General features: G+C 46.9%; 1 protein-coding gene and 1 pseudogene across 1 annotated transcript in view; one reads left to right on the plus strand and one right to left on the minus strand.

The window, feature by feature from the left end:
- Positions 1 to 568: 568 nt before the first annotated feature.
- On the plus strand, positions 569 to 1,178 carry LOC134370641 (large ribosomal subunit protein eL15-like; annotated as a pseudogene).
- Positions 1,179 to 12,016: 10,838 nt separating this feature from the next.
- Positions 12,017 to 16,946, minus strand: part of BOD1 (biorientation of chromosomes in cell division 1) — a 42,645-nt gene continuing 37,715 nt past the window's right edge. The window contains exons 4-5 of the transcript XR_010022592.1: positions 12,771 to 12,824; positions 12,017 to 12,401 (exon numbers count right to left, since the gene is read on the minus strand). The gene's annotated coding sequence lies outside the window, so the exon portion shown is untranslated. The remainder of the gene's footprint in view (positions 12,402 to 12,770; positions 12,825 to 16,946) is intronic.

Genomic DNA, 16,946 nt, shown 5'->3' on the forward strand with positions numbered 1-16,946 from the left:
CAGCCCAGGGAGGGATGGTCTGTCAGTTAAGATTAAGTTCAGCTGCTATGAAAGCATAGCACCTAAAAGAGCAGCAGCTCATACACAGTGGTGCTGATTTTTCTCTCATTTAAAACAGTTCCACAAGTAGTTAATTCAGGGCTGGTGTGGTAGCTTCACAGTCACTGGGGCACCAGGTTCCTTCACTACTTCTGCTTCACCGTCCTTAGCCTTTGCTTCTATCCTCTAGTTTGCCTCATGACCCAAGATGGCTGTTGGAGCTCCAGCCATCCCTTATGCATTCCTGGCTATAGAATGGAGGAAGGAGGAAAGGGCAAAGGAATTCTCCATCTAGCTGTTCCCCTTTTAAGGAGCATCCTTGACCTTGCTTAATGAGGACCTGAAGTAATTTCCAGGAGATCACAGGGAGGGTGTGAGAGCAATAATGCCTCACAGATACAGAGAAACAGTCTTCCAGGTAATCAGACCCAGAGCAGACATTTTGCACGGAATTTTGGAGGGAAATGGATCCTCTTCAAAAATTAACAGTTAAGCTTTCCATCTGGTGGCAGCTGCCAGGTAAGCCAAGATGGGTACATACAAGTACATCCAGGAGTTACGGAGGAGGAAGCATCCAATGGGATGTGCTTTCTCCTGAGGGTCTGCTGCTGGCAGTGCCACCAGCGCTCTGTGCTCCATGGGGCTCCCCACCCCACCGGGCTGGATAAAGTGCACAGACTGGGATACAAGGCCAAGTAAGTTTATGTCATATACAGGATTCATGTGTGCCGTGGTGGCCACAAATGCCCACTTCCTAAGGGTGCAACCTACGGTGAGCCTGCCCATCATGGTGTTAACCAGCTAAAGTTTGCTTGGACCTTTCAGGCTGTTGTGGAGGAGTGAGCTGGATGCCACTGTGGGGCTCTGAGAGGCCTGAATTCTTAGTAGGTTGGTGAAGACTCCACGTACAAATTCTTTGAGGTATTCTCATTGATCTGTTCCATAAGCTATGAGAAGAAATCCTGACACCCAGTGGATCACCAAACCAGTCCACAAGCACAGAGAGGCGTGGGCTGACCTCTGCAGGCTGCAAGAGTCATGGCCTTGGAAAGGGCCACAAGTCCCACCCCACTGTTGGGGGTTCTCACTGTGCAGCATGGATAGGGCGTAACACTCTCTGGCTCCACTGTTACCACTAACATAAGTGATGCTTGTGAAATTCATACCTAATAAACAATTTAGGACAGTCATGTCTGCTTAAAGGTGTTATTTGTCTGTTGAAAGTAGTCTTCAGGTTGTCTCCTGAATGCCCTGACAAAGTATGAAAGTTAATTGCAGTAATGTTTGAAGACTGTAAGTGTTGGTGTGTCTTGTTTCTAATAAGATCAACTTTCATCTTTGCTTTATCTTATTGGGGAGTTACATATCAGTGTTTAAAATACACTATGTGGTATAACAGGTGTAAATTAAATTATTTAAAGAGAGGAAAGAAAAGAAATTAATAGTTGAGTACTCCGTGATTTAAAATGAGCACTAGGATACACTGCTGATGCCCAGAATCCTCTGCAATTAGCAACAAAAGCTCTGGGCTCACAAAGCAGCCAGGGGAGATAGCAGAGGGAAGAAGGTTAGGTTCCGTTGAATCTGATGCTGGAAGAGAGAGACTGGATCCAGCCAGATCAGAACGGAGAGCATCCTCAGATGCATCTGCCCGGGGGGCTTCCTGCTCCTTGGTAACGAGGGTCCGGTGGGAATGGCAGTTCATCGCCATGGGACACATGCACCGGTGTCCAAGTGTCCCACTCAGACACCAGGTCCCCAGGTTCCTGGAGTGCTGGCAGTCAGACCATGGGCCCTCTCCCGGGACACTCGTGACTCTAACGCAGGGCAGTAGCCTCCTCACAGAACTGTATCTCTAAGTTTAACCAATGCAAAATCACATATATTCAGTGGTGGGGACGTGAAGCTGGCAGCCTTCCTCCCATGGGGCAGAGACATTCTGGAGCCTCTTGGAAGCTCATCATCTGGCTTCTTCCGATGGCTGAGCATGGGGTGCTGGTCCCACTCAGATGTCCACATGAGGCAGCACAATGCCACAGGCATTTGGGTTGGAATCCAGCCCTACTACTGAGATCACCGGACGAGCCTGGACAAGTCAACCAATGCCTCAGGTTCTTTTTTTAAAAGATGGGGAGGATAATACCCACATCACAGAGCTGTTGCAAGGATCAGAGACATAAATGACATGAGAAATCCTTCACAGCACTTGACATTCAATGGTGCTGTCAGTGGTGGGGCAGTGTGCCTCTGAGGCCCACAGGTTCCTAATGATTTTTAAACAGTTTCATTGAAATCTCATTTATGTACCATACAACTCACCCATTTAAAGTGTACAATTCAATGGCCTTTAGTGTATTCACAGAGTTGTGCATCCACCACCACAATTAGTTTTAGAACATTTTCACTACATTCAAAACCCTGCGCTTGGTAGCTGTCAAGTCCCTAACCCCTCCCTGCCCCAAACCCAGCCCCACAAGTGCATTACTTCAACTAATATCTTCTGAGCACCTACTGCGCACAACAGCGGCACTTTTGGTGCTGGCGGTCAGCTCTGTCCCTGCAAATGCTGGCCCGGCAGGAGTAGAAAGAGAGGACCCTATATCATAGGTCTCAACAATCGAGCTAACAAGCTAAATAAAATATGTTCTAAGGACTTCCCTTGACAAATGTGCCTTCCTAACCATCTGGAAGGCCAGGTTCAAATTCAGAGTGTTCAGATGTCTCGAAGATCTGGTTGGAATGTGGCCCCATGGAGAGGGTCAGCTCCTGCTGAGGACAGCTCCCTTCTCTTCCCATCCCCGTGCCATCACACACTGTGAGGGGCTCCATGCATAATCCATGACACCAAAGCTCTTTCCTCGCCTCCTGTGAGCAGCCATCCTTGGCCTTGCCTTGGCCTAAGGGCTGCACCAACCTGGGGCACATCCCACCCTGTAGTTTCTGGAAACGGGCTTGAGCCGTTTGGGAGTCTAGGATCAGCCCCCTCCAAAACCCTGGGTTAGTTTAGATTTGGGGATGATTTAGGGCTGTCTGGTCTCCACTAATCCTGAGGTAGGACATGGGCAGACATGTCCTGGCTAGCCTGCCACAAACCAGGGTCAGGTGCAATTGCTCGACTCCCCTGCCCATCTCCTTTCCTTTCCTCCCAAGAGCACCCTTGTGCCTGTCTGTCTGTGATTCTGTGGCATGGGCTGTGGATTCTGCTCTTGGACCACAGGGGGTGCAGGGCTTTTGTAGAAAACTCAGGACACAGCTACTTCTAGATCAAGTGTTAGTACTAGACTTAGCACCAACTCAGAGGGACATGGGGGAGTGGGAAGACCCCAGACCCCGTGGAGGCAGACAGACCTGGGTTTGGGGGTTGGTTCTTACCTTGTACAACCTGGCATAGGGCCCTTCATTTCCAATAACTGTTTTCCTTACATGTTCTTTCTTCATAGGTTTATAGAGGGGATAAAATGGGGTGACCCCTGCAAACCTCTGGCCTAAAGGCACAAAGCCCCCCTTCTCCTTATGTCCTCTTTGATTTTAGTTTTACATTTTCCTGATTATTCTCCATTTTATTAATAATAATTACAACACTTAATTGAACATTATTTGCTACACATCATTCTAAGCACTTTATACACGTTAACTCTTTTAATACTTACCATGTGCTGTATTTTTAACGCCCCCTGCACCAATCACATCGAAGCTTAATCCCCATTATAACTGTTGAGGGTGGGAAATCCTATTACGGTAATTGAAAGGTGGGGCCTTGAAGAGGTGATTAGATTGTAGGACCATGTTGTAGTGAATGGATTAATAGTGGCAGTCATGGATGTGGTTCTGAGGGCTTTAAAGGAGAGTGAATGAGGAGGTTGGTCTCTTGCTCTCTCTGCTCCATTTCACAATGTGACGTCCTGAGTCACTGTTGCCACCACCAAGACCCTCACCAGATGTGTCCCTTGGACTTTGGAATTCCCAGCCTCTGAAACTGTAAGCTATACATTTTGTTTTCTTATAAATCACCCAGTTCAAGTATTTTGTTATAAGCAACAGAAATGGACTAATACACCATGACTCTTCCAAAGAGAAATAAGCAAATGTGTGGGACAGTTTTCTCAGTTGGTAAGTGTGCCTCTAGATGCAGAGCAGCAGTTTTCAGAGTGTGGTCCTGGAAGCAGCAGATCAGTAATCGCCTGTGAACATGCTAAAAATGCACATTCTCAGGCTCCAGCCCAGACCCACTGAGTCAGAAACTCTGGGGGTGGCACCCAGCAATCTGTGTGCCACATGACCCTCAGGTGACTCTGATGTGCACTTAAGTTTGAGAACCACTCACCTCGTTTTTCCTATGTATTTAACTACCCTGTGTAATAATTACTGCTAATAATAGGTAACACTTATTTGGCTCTTACTACGTGCCAGGTGCTCTGCTAAGTGCTTTCACATGAAATATCCCCCTCATTCTCAAAACATTCTATGAGGCTACTAACATACCCATTTTACAGGCAAGGGGAACTAAGGCACAGGAAGATTAAGTGGCTGTTCAAGGTCACACAGACAGGCTTGAACTCAAGCACCTGCCTCTTTTTCCACAGTGGTTGTAATGACAGGGAGGCATGGCAACAAATATAATTAGAAAAAAATCTATCCCCAGAAAAGCTTGCAACCTCAAGGGGTTTTCTTAAAAGTGACAGTTGACCAGAAAACGTGATTGATGGGAACTGGCCCATTCTCAGGGCATCTGGCTAATGCAGGCTTTCCTGTAGGTCTGGGTGGCACAGCCAGATGCCTACAGGGCCAGGCAGGTGGCACGACCCAGGGAGGTGGTCCCAGAGTGAGGCAATAGGGGGCTGGTGGGGACTCCAGTGAGCTGAGTGCGTATGCCCAGTCCAGAGCCAGTCAGAGGCCAGTCAGATGGCTGGCTCTAAGGCTCTGGAGTGGTGTTGCCATGTGAGGAGTTGGGTGCCTTTCATCCTGTCTTACAAGAAAAGACAGAAATCTGGGTTTTGTATGAACTCCCTCAATTTTAAAGAACTCTCTCCATTTTAAACTCTCCCAATTCAGTTTTCCAGACATCATGAGGGCCAAACAGTGGACATCTGGGGGCCGAATCCGGCCCATGCGCTGTCCGGTTGCCACCTCTGTGTAGCGTGGGAGTCAGTGGTCTGCATTGGTTAACTTAATTGTACTTTCCCAGACCCAGTCAATGGAATTAATTATTGAATTTTATGTATTTTCAGTGTCCTCGAGCCAACAGTCAACTACGCAGGGGAAAAAAGAAGGGACCAGAGAACTGATTTGTGTTCCAAAAACCCAGACCCTCTTCACGGGGGTTCTCCGGTTCCCTGCAGCCCACAGCGGGCTGAGGTCCGGAGGTTCAGGGCGGAACCAGGCGCGAACGAGCGGTAGTTGCGAGTGCCCTCTAATGGAGAGATAGGGGCACTGCCGACTGGGAACCGTCGAGGCTCTCTGGGCTGTGGCTGCTGCGAGAACAGCCCTGGGGGTGGGATGCAGGATGGGAGATGGGGAAATGGACTGCGGGGGAACCACGAAGGTGGCCCACGCACACCTTGCAATTCGAGAACTACTAAAATATTAACAGTGTCAATAATAATAATACATATAATCATATTAATAAGAGAATGACAAATAAATATAATAATATTTTACAGTTTATGATTTACAGTTCACAAGAGGTTTCATTTACTGTGTGTATTAGTCAGGGTTCTCCAGAGAAACAGAACCATTCAGGTATCTATAGATATATAGAAAGAGATTTGTTATGAGGTATTGATTGGCTCACATGATTATGGAGGCCAAGAAGACCCATGATGTGCCATCTGCAAGGTAAAGAACCAGGAAAGCCAGTCGTGTTATTCAGTCCAACTCTGAAGTCTGGAGAACCAGGTGATGTCCCAGCTCAAGCAGAGGGAGCGGAATTTGCCTTCTACCTTTTTGTTCTATCGGGCCTCAATGGATTGGGTGATGCCCACCCGCATTTGTGAGAGCAATCTTCTGTACTCAGTCTACGGATTCAACTACCAATCTCTTCCGGAAACACCCTCATAGACACACCCCAAAATACTGTTCTACTAGCTATGTGGGCATGCCTTAGCCCAGTACGGTTGACACGTAAGTTAACCTTTACATTGTGTCTATTTAACTGTTAAAAACATGTTAACACTCTAGTATCACATGAATGTATTCTCACTGAACAAGATTTAAACAGTATAAAAGAACATTCTGCAAACATGTTTAAAGTCTTTAGAAAACTTTTATTTTGAAATATTTTGAAACCTAGTGAAAAGTTGCAGGAACAATGCAAAGACCTATACATATTTTTCATCAGGATTCATCAGTTGTTACTATTTTGCTACGTTTGCTTTATCATTCATGCACTCTCTCTAAATACATACTATTATTTAAAAAAGCTGAGCCCTTTGAGAGGTGATGCCCTTTACCTGTAAATAGTTCTATGGGTATTTCCTAAGAACAGGCCATTCTGTCTCATAATCCAGTACAGTTATCCAAAAACTGGAAAATTAACACAGATGCGATCCTATTAGCTCATCTGCAAATCTTATTCAAATTTTGCCATTGTCTCAACAATTTTTTTTAAAATCTTTTTTTGTTGATCCCTACTACAAAATATGAAAGTACAAATGCCTTCTTGCAGAGAAGTACCTCTCCCAGTCATAGAGTGTGCCTCCCTTACGGGTCTGTCACTCATTTCCCTCATGGAAGCAGATTTCCCGCTTATCAATATGTCTTGAAAGCTCTTCTTCAATCTCTTCATCTATACTATGAGATAGGACTTGCTAGCCCTGATCTACACAGAAGGAAATAGAGTCCCAACGTGAGGATGAATGCCACCCTGTGACCTCAGGTCCCCCAAGCTGCATCGCTAAGAATTAAACAGTGCCCCCACCCGCTACCCTCTTTTCCTCACTCAGAAAACATATGTGCCAGGCCATTTCTAGGCCCTGGGGATACAAAGGGGAAATTGCTGATGGCTGCCCTCAAAGACTCCCCAGGCTAGTGCAAGGGCTGGGAGAGGGGTGACAATGCAGGAAGCCAAATAGAGAGCCCCTGTGGAGTGATGTGGTTCAAGCCACCAAGTCCTCCAGTGGCCTGTGATTGTGGTGGCTGGACCAGCAGTCTTCATGGAGTAAGGTGGTGCCTAAGCAGGTGCCAACACCCTCCTGGAGGGAGTGTTCACTGGGGTCATTGGAGTTGAGGCAGAACTGGGGGCTTGATTGCCAGGGGAATGGGGATGGGCAGAGGTATTCAGAACAGGAAGGTGGAGAGGACTAAAGAACAGCTATGCAAGTTTACCCAAAACCTTTGCAGCAGCTGGGGGCCTCCTGCCCCAGGCCCCAGTGCTGGGACTGAGAGAGCAGAGCACATGCAGAAGCCGGCACTCACCGCACCCTCAGGCTGGTGTGGGCTCAGGGAGCCCTGGCCAGCAGCTGAGCTATACCCTCTGTCCCTGAATCTCAGAGGGGAGTGGGAGACAGAAAGGAGAAAACAGGAGACAGAAAAGAAAGGGTGGCATGCACATCCCCCAGTCCCTTTGTTTTGTTTTCCATGTGATGTGGGACACTTCCCAGATTCCAAGCTCCCTGGAACCCTAAGAATGGGAGCTGTGAAGTTGTTCTCTCTCCAAGGGGGCCGAGTCTGAGGAGTTCAGTCACTTGAGGACAGAAGTCTCAGCCCTGTGGTAGAAACTGACAGGTGATGTCCTAGGAGCCTGCTTTGGTGTCCTGTGGGTCACTGGGAGGAGCTTATTAGATTCCTAAAGACTGTAAGTGAGCGTCCCCACTGTGTGGAATTTCAGCTGATGAACGACAATGCTGGGCAGGCTATTTGTCCTTCGAACTTTCATTCATGCCACACTGCACACTGGACTCTGCAGGTGCTAGGGAAATAGAAATGATCAGTTACAGACCCTGCTTTGGGGCCTAGTGGGGAAGACCAGCAGGTAAATAGGCAGGTCCAATACACAGTGACAAGTGGCATGTGAGTCAGGACTGGGCTGGCAGAGGGGATTCAGATGGGGGCCATCTACCCAGCCTGGGATTAGGGATGGCCTCAGATTCATTTCTTATGGCTCCTGTAACAAATTACCAGTAACCTAGCAGCTTAAAACAGTATGAATTTATTCTCTTACAATTCTGGAGGCCAGAAGTCCAAAATCAGTTTCACTGGCCAAAGTCAAGGTGTCAGTTGGGCTGGTTCTTTCTGGAGGTTCCAGGGGAGAATCCACTTCCTTGCTGTTTTCAGGTTCTGGAGGCTGCCTGCATTCCTTGGCTTATGGCCCCTTCCTCTGCCTTCAAAACCATCACTCCAAATCATCATCACCAGACCTTCTCCTGAGTAGTCAAATGTCTCTCTGCCTCCCTCTTCAAGGACACCTGTGATTACATTTAGGCCCACCCAGGTAATCCCGGATAATCTCCCCATCTCAAGATCCTTAGCCATATCTGCAAAATCCCTTTCGTCACAGAAGGTGGCTTTCCTGGGTTCCAGGGATTAGGACATGGACATCTTAGGGAGTGGGCTTCTTAGGGAGTGGGCATTTTCAGCCTACCACAGCTTCCTAGAGCAGATGGCTCTGCGGTGGCAGGCAAGAGGCATGGAACAGCCTGGCATGGCTGGTGACAAGCAGAAGAGCAGGAGAGGCTGGCGGGGGCCAGATCTTGAAGGGCCTTGAAGCTTGGCTTAGCTCTGAAGGAGACAGGTCTCCCCTAAAACGTAAACATTGAGTGAAGGATGACATCTCAGCTAGGGCCCCAGCAGGACACAGATGACACATTCAGATGGCAAATGAAGTTTGTTAATAAAGGGGCTATTTGCAAAGGGGTAGACGGAGTTAAGGAAAACCACCAGGGATGGGGCATACTTGGGACTAACACAGCCGTGAAGTGTCACTGCCTCTTTGGGAAGCTGTGGCCACCCCTAGGCCTGAAAAGAGGAGGTCAGGGAGTGGTTATCAGAATGCAGAAAGGTCGATTGAGTGGACAAGACTGCCTGACATGAGTCTGCAGTAAAGGGCCACAGCCAACCCATGGGGACCTGGCAGGGAAGGAGCTAGGGTGAAAAATGCCCCAACTCTACTCTCCTACTGTCTCTAATGGCTGCTGATGTTCCCCACTGGCACAAACTCCTTGAAGACAGAGAGCAAGGCCGACTGTCCATGCAGGGAAGCCTGGTGGGGAGAGAAGGGAGGAGAAGGCAGGGGGGGGACAGAGATGACCAGACATGATGCAGGTGTCATGCCGGCAGCAGCACCGCCAGACTGTTTCTGAGAAAGCTCCCTCTGGCCTCAATGTGGAGGGTGGATCTGAGTGGGAGAGGGGGCGGGGGTGGTGTGTGAGCATACAGGACAAACATGAAGTGTTTTTCCTTTGCTCGTACTTTAGAGCAATCAACAACATGGAAGACCGACTTCTGACTCCTGTGGCCAAATGTGTGGGGATTTCTCCCCACTGGCAAACAAGCCAGAAATTCTCCAGCAGTCACCGGCCAGGTGTCCTCTAATTCAATTCAATTCTGACACGATCTACCTGGAGTTAGCGCCAGATTGCACAGGGTGAGGGCTCAGTCCCCAAGACAGCCCCTGCTTCAGATGCCAATCGCAAGTGCAGGCCTCTGGAACTTCTGACCAACCAGCTATAAATTAGGATTCCCCAAACCCCTTGCTTGGGTTCAACTAGTTTGCTTGAGCAGCTCACAGAACTCAGGGAAGCACATACTCACGTTTATGGGTTTATTATAAAGGGCATTACAAAGGATACAGACGAAGAGACACACAGGGAGAGGTGTGTGGGACAGTACAGAGCTTCCATGCCCTCCCCGGTGCACTATCCTCTGGCATTCTCCACATGTTCAGCCATCCAGAAGCTCTCCAAACCCAGGCCGCTTGGGTTTTTATGGAAGCTTCATTACATAGACATGATTGATTAAATCATTGGCCACTGGTGATCAAATTAACCTTCAGCTCCTCTCCTCTCCCTGGAGGTTGGGGAGAGGTCTTTGGTCTTTTCTGTGACCAGCCTCCATCCTGAAGCTACCTAGAGGCTTCCAGCCATCATTAGCATACAAAAAGACTCTTACCACTTTGGAGATTCTAAGGATTTTAGAAGTTGTACGTCAGGGGACTTCCAGTCAAGATGGAGGAATAAACAGGCCCCCAGCATCATTCTCTCCCACAAATCAACCAATTTACAACTATAAAAAAGCAACAACAGCCAAGCTGGGGACACTAGAGCTCAGGGGAAGAGGAGGAGAAACCTATGGAGTTCATGAAGGTGGGAGAAGCCATGATGAGAGAAAGAAAAAACCGCTCTGATGGTTTCGAATCCCAGCTGCTTCCAGGCTGGAGCTGCTGAGTGCACGGAGCAGGAGCTGGCAAAAGCCACAGCTGTGCCCTCATATGATGTTGCTTGGAGGCTGCAGGGGAGAAGAGGGCTGTGGTGGCCTCCAGGCCAACAAGACCACTACTAGGGTTCCTGTGGACACATACAGGAGCAAGAAGCCACAACAACTGAAAAAAGGAGGCACTCAGAGGCCAGTGAGTCATCACAAGGGACCGGAGCACAGCCCACCCAATGGGAAGTGTTTGCAGCACAGGTGGTGGGGGAGACGGGCCCACCAGGAGAACACTGGGGCACAGCAAGGACAGCTGATCTGCTCCCCAATCAGTATAGGACCACTCAGAGGAGACTGGTCAGGAATATAGAATTGCATGGGGTGCAGTTTGCTGAAAAGACTCAGGCCCAGACCAAAGTTACTACACAACTCAGGTGCACCAGATTTCACTAGACCCAGAAGTACCTATAAAATCAGCCATTAAAACCTGAGCTGCACAGAAAGCCTTCCCCAGGGAATCAGTAGCAAAGCAGCAATTTAGCTCAACCACAGGGCTCAAGTCCTGGTCCTCACAGGAAGTCCCATCATTTTAGAAGTAAGCAAAGCACAACAAATTAGTTCCAGCACAGAGTTTAAGTGCCGGGAACAGCAAATAATCCAACACAGAACTGGGAGAGAAAACAAAGTACCCACAACCAGAGACAAAGTTTGATATTAACTAGTAAATGTGTCATCTCACCAAACAACACCTATAACACCTAGAAGGACCAGAAGTCCCCTGGGCTACCAAGCCAGAGAGGGGGGAGGGCTGGGGGCCTCAGCCATGCCCCCCAACACCCACAACCAGCCCAGTGATGGCCACCGAACCACCACAGGAAGCGCCCCAGGCTCTCCTGAGCCAGGGAGGTGGGAGACCAAGGGCCTCGGCTGTGCCTCCCCGACATGTGCAACCAGCCCAGCGATGACCACAAGCCATAGCAAGAAGGTCCCCGGGTTTCTGAGCAGGGGTGGTGGGGGGCGAGGACTTTTGCCATACCTCCTGACATCTGCACCCAGTGCTCAGCAATGACCAAGCCACCAATGGAAGCACCCTGGTCTCCCTTGTGGGAATGAGGGGGGTGCCACAGGCCTCAATCCCACCCCTTCCTCCTTCCTTTTTCCATCCCATTTCCTTCCCCTTTCTCCTTCCCCCTTCCTCCCAACTGCTCCACAACATTATAGAATGTAACAAACAAACAAACAAACAAACAAACAAACAAACAAACAAACAAATAATAATAATAAAGAAGTTGTATGTCAGGAGACGGGGATGAAGGCCAAATATATATTTTCACAATATCACAGGTGGGAGGCCAGAACATTCCAAATGATCAAAAAAGCACCTTTAAAAAAGGAATTGCCCTAATTAGAGGTCTGGTTATCCTAAGGAGTGTCTGGGATCATTTTGGAATTAGCTGTGTCTGATACGGCAAAATCTATCCCAATGCTGACATCATATCTCATACTCAATGCCTTCTTTCAAAGACACTGAACCTGTGGGGAGATCCAGGCAGGACTGGTTGCAAATGACAGAAACCACACATAGCAAGTTTAAGCAGAAACACAATTTATTACAGACTATTGGGGGCTCCCAGCATCTCATGAGCAGCTGAGAACCAGGCTCAGAAGCTCTACAGTGGGAACATGGCCCAAACGTGCCACTGCAAAGCACCTCCAGGGAGAGACGCTGTTGCCATCGCCGAGCAGAGCCACTACAAATCAGCTTTGGATGCCACCCTGGAACCTCGGCCACTGGACCTTGCTGCCACCAGGACAGATCACATGAGAACCTGCTTCATCTTAGAGTGCTGGCTCAATCAAAGTCTGGTGTTGGTGCATGTACCTGGGGAGGCTGCTTACATTTCTGCACCCTCATTTCTGAGAAGCAGAGTTTCTGGCTCCTCTGGAGAGTCAGGGACTCAGTAGGAGGGAATTCCCCAAAGAGCAGAATATGTTCCAAAGTGCTGCACAAGCAGAAAGAAGGGCAAATATTCACTAGACAATTTAGGTAAATGTATTAGTCTGTTTCTGTTTCTTATAACAAAATACCTGGAACTGAGTAATTTATGAAGAAAACAAAATTTACTGCTTACAGTTTCTGAGGCTGGGAAGTCCAAAGTCCGGGGGACACAGCTGGTGAGAGCTTTGGTTGTGACAACAGTGAAGGCAAAGTATCACATAGCAAAAATAGTAGAGCAGAGAGAGGGACAAACTCTTTGTGTTCCTCTTTTAAAGCCCTGAGAACCATGCCCCATGACCATCATTTTTAATCCATTCACTACAGCGTGGTCCTACAATCTAATCACCTCTTCAAGGCCCCACCTTTCACTTACCATAAGAGTAAATAAAGGTAAATCACTTTAAAGTTCAGGCCATCACGCCATCATCTGAAAGAAGAGATGACATGAATGTTAGCGGCTTCTGTCGTTAGGAAGAAGAATATGGGAAGGGCCTTCAGTACTCAAACCCTCATCAGGCTCCTCCCTGTGAAGGGCACAAACAGCCTGGACCTGGCCCATGGAGCACTGTGACTGTGTGTGCAGGTTAAGACTCTGTCTGACTCAGCTTCCCATGGCTGTGTGGGCCACTGGGCAGGGTGCAGTGATGGGAGCATAGATTCAGTTCTTCACTGGGTACTGTTCACTTGCCTTCTCTCCCTTAGAAATGTGTTGAGGGCCTGCTCTGCTCTAGACTCTGGCAAGAGCATGAACACGATCCTATTTCACTACCAAGTTCACTGAGACTCATCCTGGGAATCCACAAGAAAGACAGCTCTCTACCTTTGGAATCAGTCAATTCCAAGGAGGCCAGAAGTGGGCATGCCCCAGAGGCCAAGGGCAGAGCTTCCTCTCCTGATTCTTTTGTGTTTGTAACAAGTGAGACAGTTATCTTTACTAAAGGATCTCAATACCCAGACTTGCCTGGAAATTTCCTTAGTTACATCATCCAACTTATTTAGGCACAGTTTCTGCTTTCCCTGTTGCTGCAGTGTTGTTAAATTCCTGCCTTTCCATAACAAGAACCCCCTTTCTTCCAGTCTTCCTATCTTGTCCTCACCTTCCTTTAAACCCTCACTAGCCTCCTACTTCTGCTACTGCACTCTGATGCCCTTTAGACTTTCTTCAGAGTCCTTCCAGGTTCTGCCACCCACCCAGTTCAAAAGCCACTCCCATATTTTTTTTTTTTTTGTCTTTTTGTGACCAGCCGTACCATGCTCAGCCAGTGAGTGCACCGGCCATCCTTACATAGGATTCGAACCCGCAGTGGGAGCACTGCTGCGCTCCCAGCGCCTCACTCTCCCGAGTGCGCCACGGGGTCGGCCCCACTCCCATATTTTAAGGTTTATGTTCCAGCAGCACCCCACTTCTGGTATCACACTTAATTTTTGTTATCTAGTGCCACATAACAAATTACTCCAGAATTTAGTGGCTTAAAACAGCCACAAATATTTATCTTTCCCAATTACTGTAAATCAGGAATTCAGAAACAGCTTAATTGGGTGCCCTGACTCTGGGTCTCTCATAAAGTTGCAGTCAAGGTATGAGCTGGGGCAGTGGTCATCTGAAGGCTGGATTGAGGCTGGAGGAGCCACTTGCAAGGTGCTAGCTGTGGCAAAGGCCTCGTTTCCTCTCCACATGGACCTCTCCATGGGGCTGCTTGAGCAACCTCACAACATGGCGGCTGGCTTCTCTTAGAGCAAGTGACCCTAGAGAAAAAGTGGAGGTCATAATACCCTTATGTCTTAGCCTTGGATGTCACACACCATCACTTCTGCAGTATTCTAGTGGTCACACTGACCAGCTCTGACTCAGCATGAGAGGAGACTACACAAGAATATGAATATAGAATATGAGGTTCATTGAGGTCTTGTGGGCCATCTGAGAGCTGGTTACCACTGATAGTTAAAGAGGAAAAAATGTGTTAAAATTAGTTAAAGGAAAAGAATTATATTTGAAATAAGAAATATATATATAATATTGTATTAATAAATTTATATATTTATTATAACATTTATTTCTTATTTTAAAAGTAATTCGTGTTATTTGTAAAAATTTAGGAAAAATTCAGATTAGCAAAAGAAGACAGTAAAAACTATCCCATAATAGCTCCACCCAGAGAAAAACCATCACCATCATTTTGGGATATATCTTATCAACCTTAACTTTTACAATTTTTACAAGAATTGGATAACAATGGACAAAACCTTTTATTTCTTCTATTTTTCACTTAATAGTATAGTCACAAAGTACACTTCTATCACATCTTTGGTAATGGTAACATTTTATTCCTGCAAGTGATTAAGATATAATTTATTTAACTGATGCCCTATTTTTGGATATTTAAGTGTTCTCAGATTTTTACTTTATTTACAAAACTGGAATGAATATCTTCATAGCTAAATCATTGTCTATATCCATGATGATTCCTTAGGGTTGAAATAGAATAGCAGCATCCACATGTATGCACATTTTAAAGTGCATTTGGTATCTATTATCAACTGTCCTTCAGAGAGATTGTCCCTTTTTACATGTTCACCAGCTGTGAATGAGGAGTCTTCTTGTCTCCTTTGACAACCCTGGTTGCTATCATTAAAACTTGTGTTTGTATGAGCAACAGACTGTGAGATAATATTTGTAGCAAATGTAACTGACAAGGGACTAATGTCCTATAATATTAGAGCATCTGCAATTCAAGAAGATAAACATCCCACTGTGAAAAGTGGAGTGAAGATATGAACATAAAGTCCGCTGAAGAAAGAATACAAATGAATCATTAACATTCAGAACAACGCTTGTGTTCTCTGGTAGTTGGGGAAGTGCAGCTAAGACCACAATGAAATATTGTGGTATTGCCCATCAAATTTGCAGAGCATAAAACAAATAGATTACATTCCCAATCTGCATGCAAACCTCAGCCTTCAGCCTCATCGGATTTCTTGCTACTTCCAAAACCACATTGGTTCACCTCATCACAGACTGTTACTTCTTCCTGCACACACTTGATGGCAGCAAGGGGGATGGGCACACTAACACAGAATTGCTGAGAATGGAAATTCTTCCACCTCTTGGGAACAAAATGTAGCAATATTTGTGGAAATGTAACCTGTGCATGCTCTACCTCTGGGTCACTACCCAGCAGAACTCCTCCCACCTCAGCACAAAGATCCTCATTGCAGCATCATTTGTACTAATGGAAACCTGGACACAGCTTAAGCATGCATCAAAAACGGAGTGGTTATAAAAACACTATGGCACCTCTCTAGCACAGCCTGCGATGCAGTGGTTGAAACAAAGCATTACAGAAGAGTGATTAAGAGTTTGTGCTCCAAAGCCAGGTAGTCTAGGTTTAAATTCCAGCTTTGGCACTGGCTGTGTGATTATGGGCAAGTAAATTAACTTCTCTGTGACATCTGTAAAATGAAGGACAATAATAATCCCTACCACATAGGGTCATTGTGAAGATGAAATTAATATTATATATAGTATAGAAAGTAGTTTCGGGAAGATCCACAGAAAATATGTAAGCCTTGTAACTACAGAGGAGGCAGGTGGAATGGGGACATTAGAGGGGGATGTTCACATTTAATTCTGAATGGCTTGACTATTTCATTAGTGCAATTTAAGAAATAAAAACAATAAACCACTGTTAAAGAAACATCTGTCAGGTTGTGAGTCTTTCCAATCTACAATGGGCGCACCTTTTTCTTTCATTTAATCTTGGATGTCCCCAAGATCACATAGTTTAAAAGATGAAGAAATTGTCCTTGAGCCCATCAGTTGAGCACTCATTTGGGGATTGCTCCTTCACTTTGTCCCTAAGCATCCCTGGGTTAGGGGTCTCCTTGCAGGCTCTCCCAAGCTGGTTCTTCCTGCCCACTCAGAGTGCCCTCCGGTGGTGGTAACTCACAGTGCTGTGAGCCAGTAGCACACGGTGAGGGTGGGGGTTGGGGGGGTGGGGGTAGGGAGCAAAAAGCTTCCTCACAAGGATTTAGCCTGGAATTTGACTCTAGGTTTGACTCTGGGTCTATTGCTGGTGGTGGCAACAGATATCTGTCCCATGTTTGGGAAGAAACCTTTCTCCTTACTGTTTTTAAGTTGTCCCTGTCTAGAGTTGCCAGATCTAGCAACTAAAAACACAGGACACCAGTTTAAATTTGCATTTTAGATAAATCACAAATAATTTTTAGTATAAGTATGTTGCATGGAATATATTGCATGGGACATATTTATACAAACAAAAATTATTTGTGGTTTCTCTGAAGTTCAAATTCAACTGGACGTACTGGGTTTTTATCTCCTGACTGTAGGAAGCAATCCTGTTGGCATGGTGGGGTGGGAGCAGGTAGTGAGAAAGAAAGGGAGAAGGCGGCCTGGGGAAAAGCACGTGATGGAAGGGACGATGGCTCAGTGGGAGACTGTGCATGGCATCTGCTTGCCCTGCAGCTGCAGCTGTCAGGGTTTCCTGCCCTAGGATAGAGTCGCTCCACCCTGGAGTGCTTTGAAAACCTG

The sequence above is a fragment of the Cynocephalus volans genome, chromosome 2 (genome assembly GCF_027409185.1).
Source record: "Cynocephalus volans isolate mCynVol1 chromosome 2, mCynVol1.pri, whole genome shotgun sequence".
NCBI classification, from domain to species: Eukaryota; Metazoa; Chordata; class Mammalia; order Dermoptera; family Cynocephalidae; genus Cynocephalus; species Cynocephalus volans.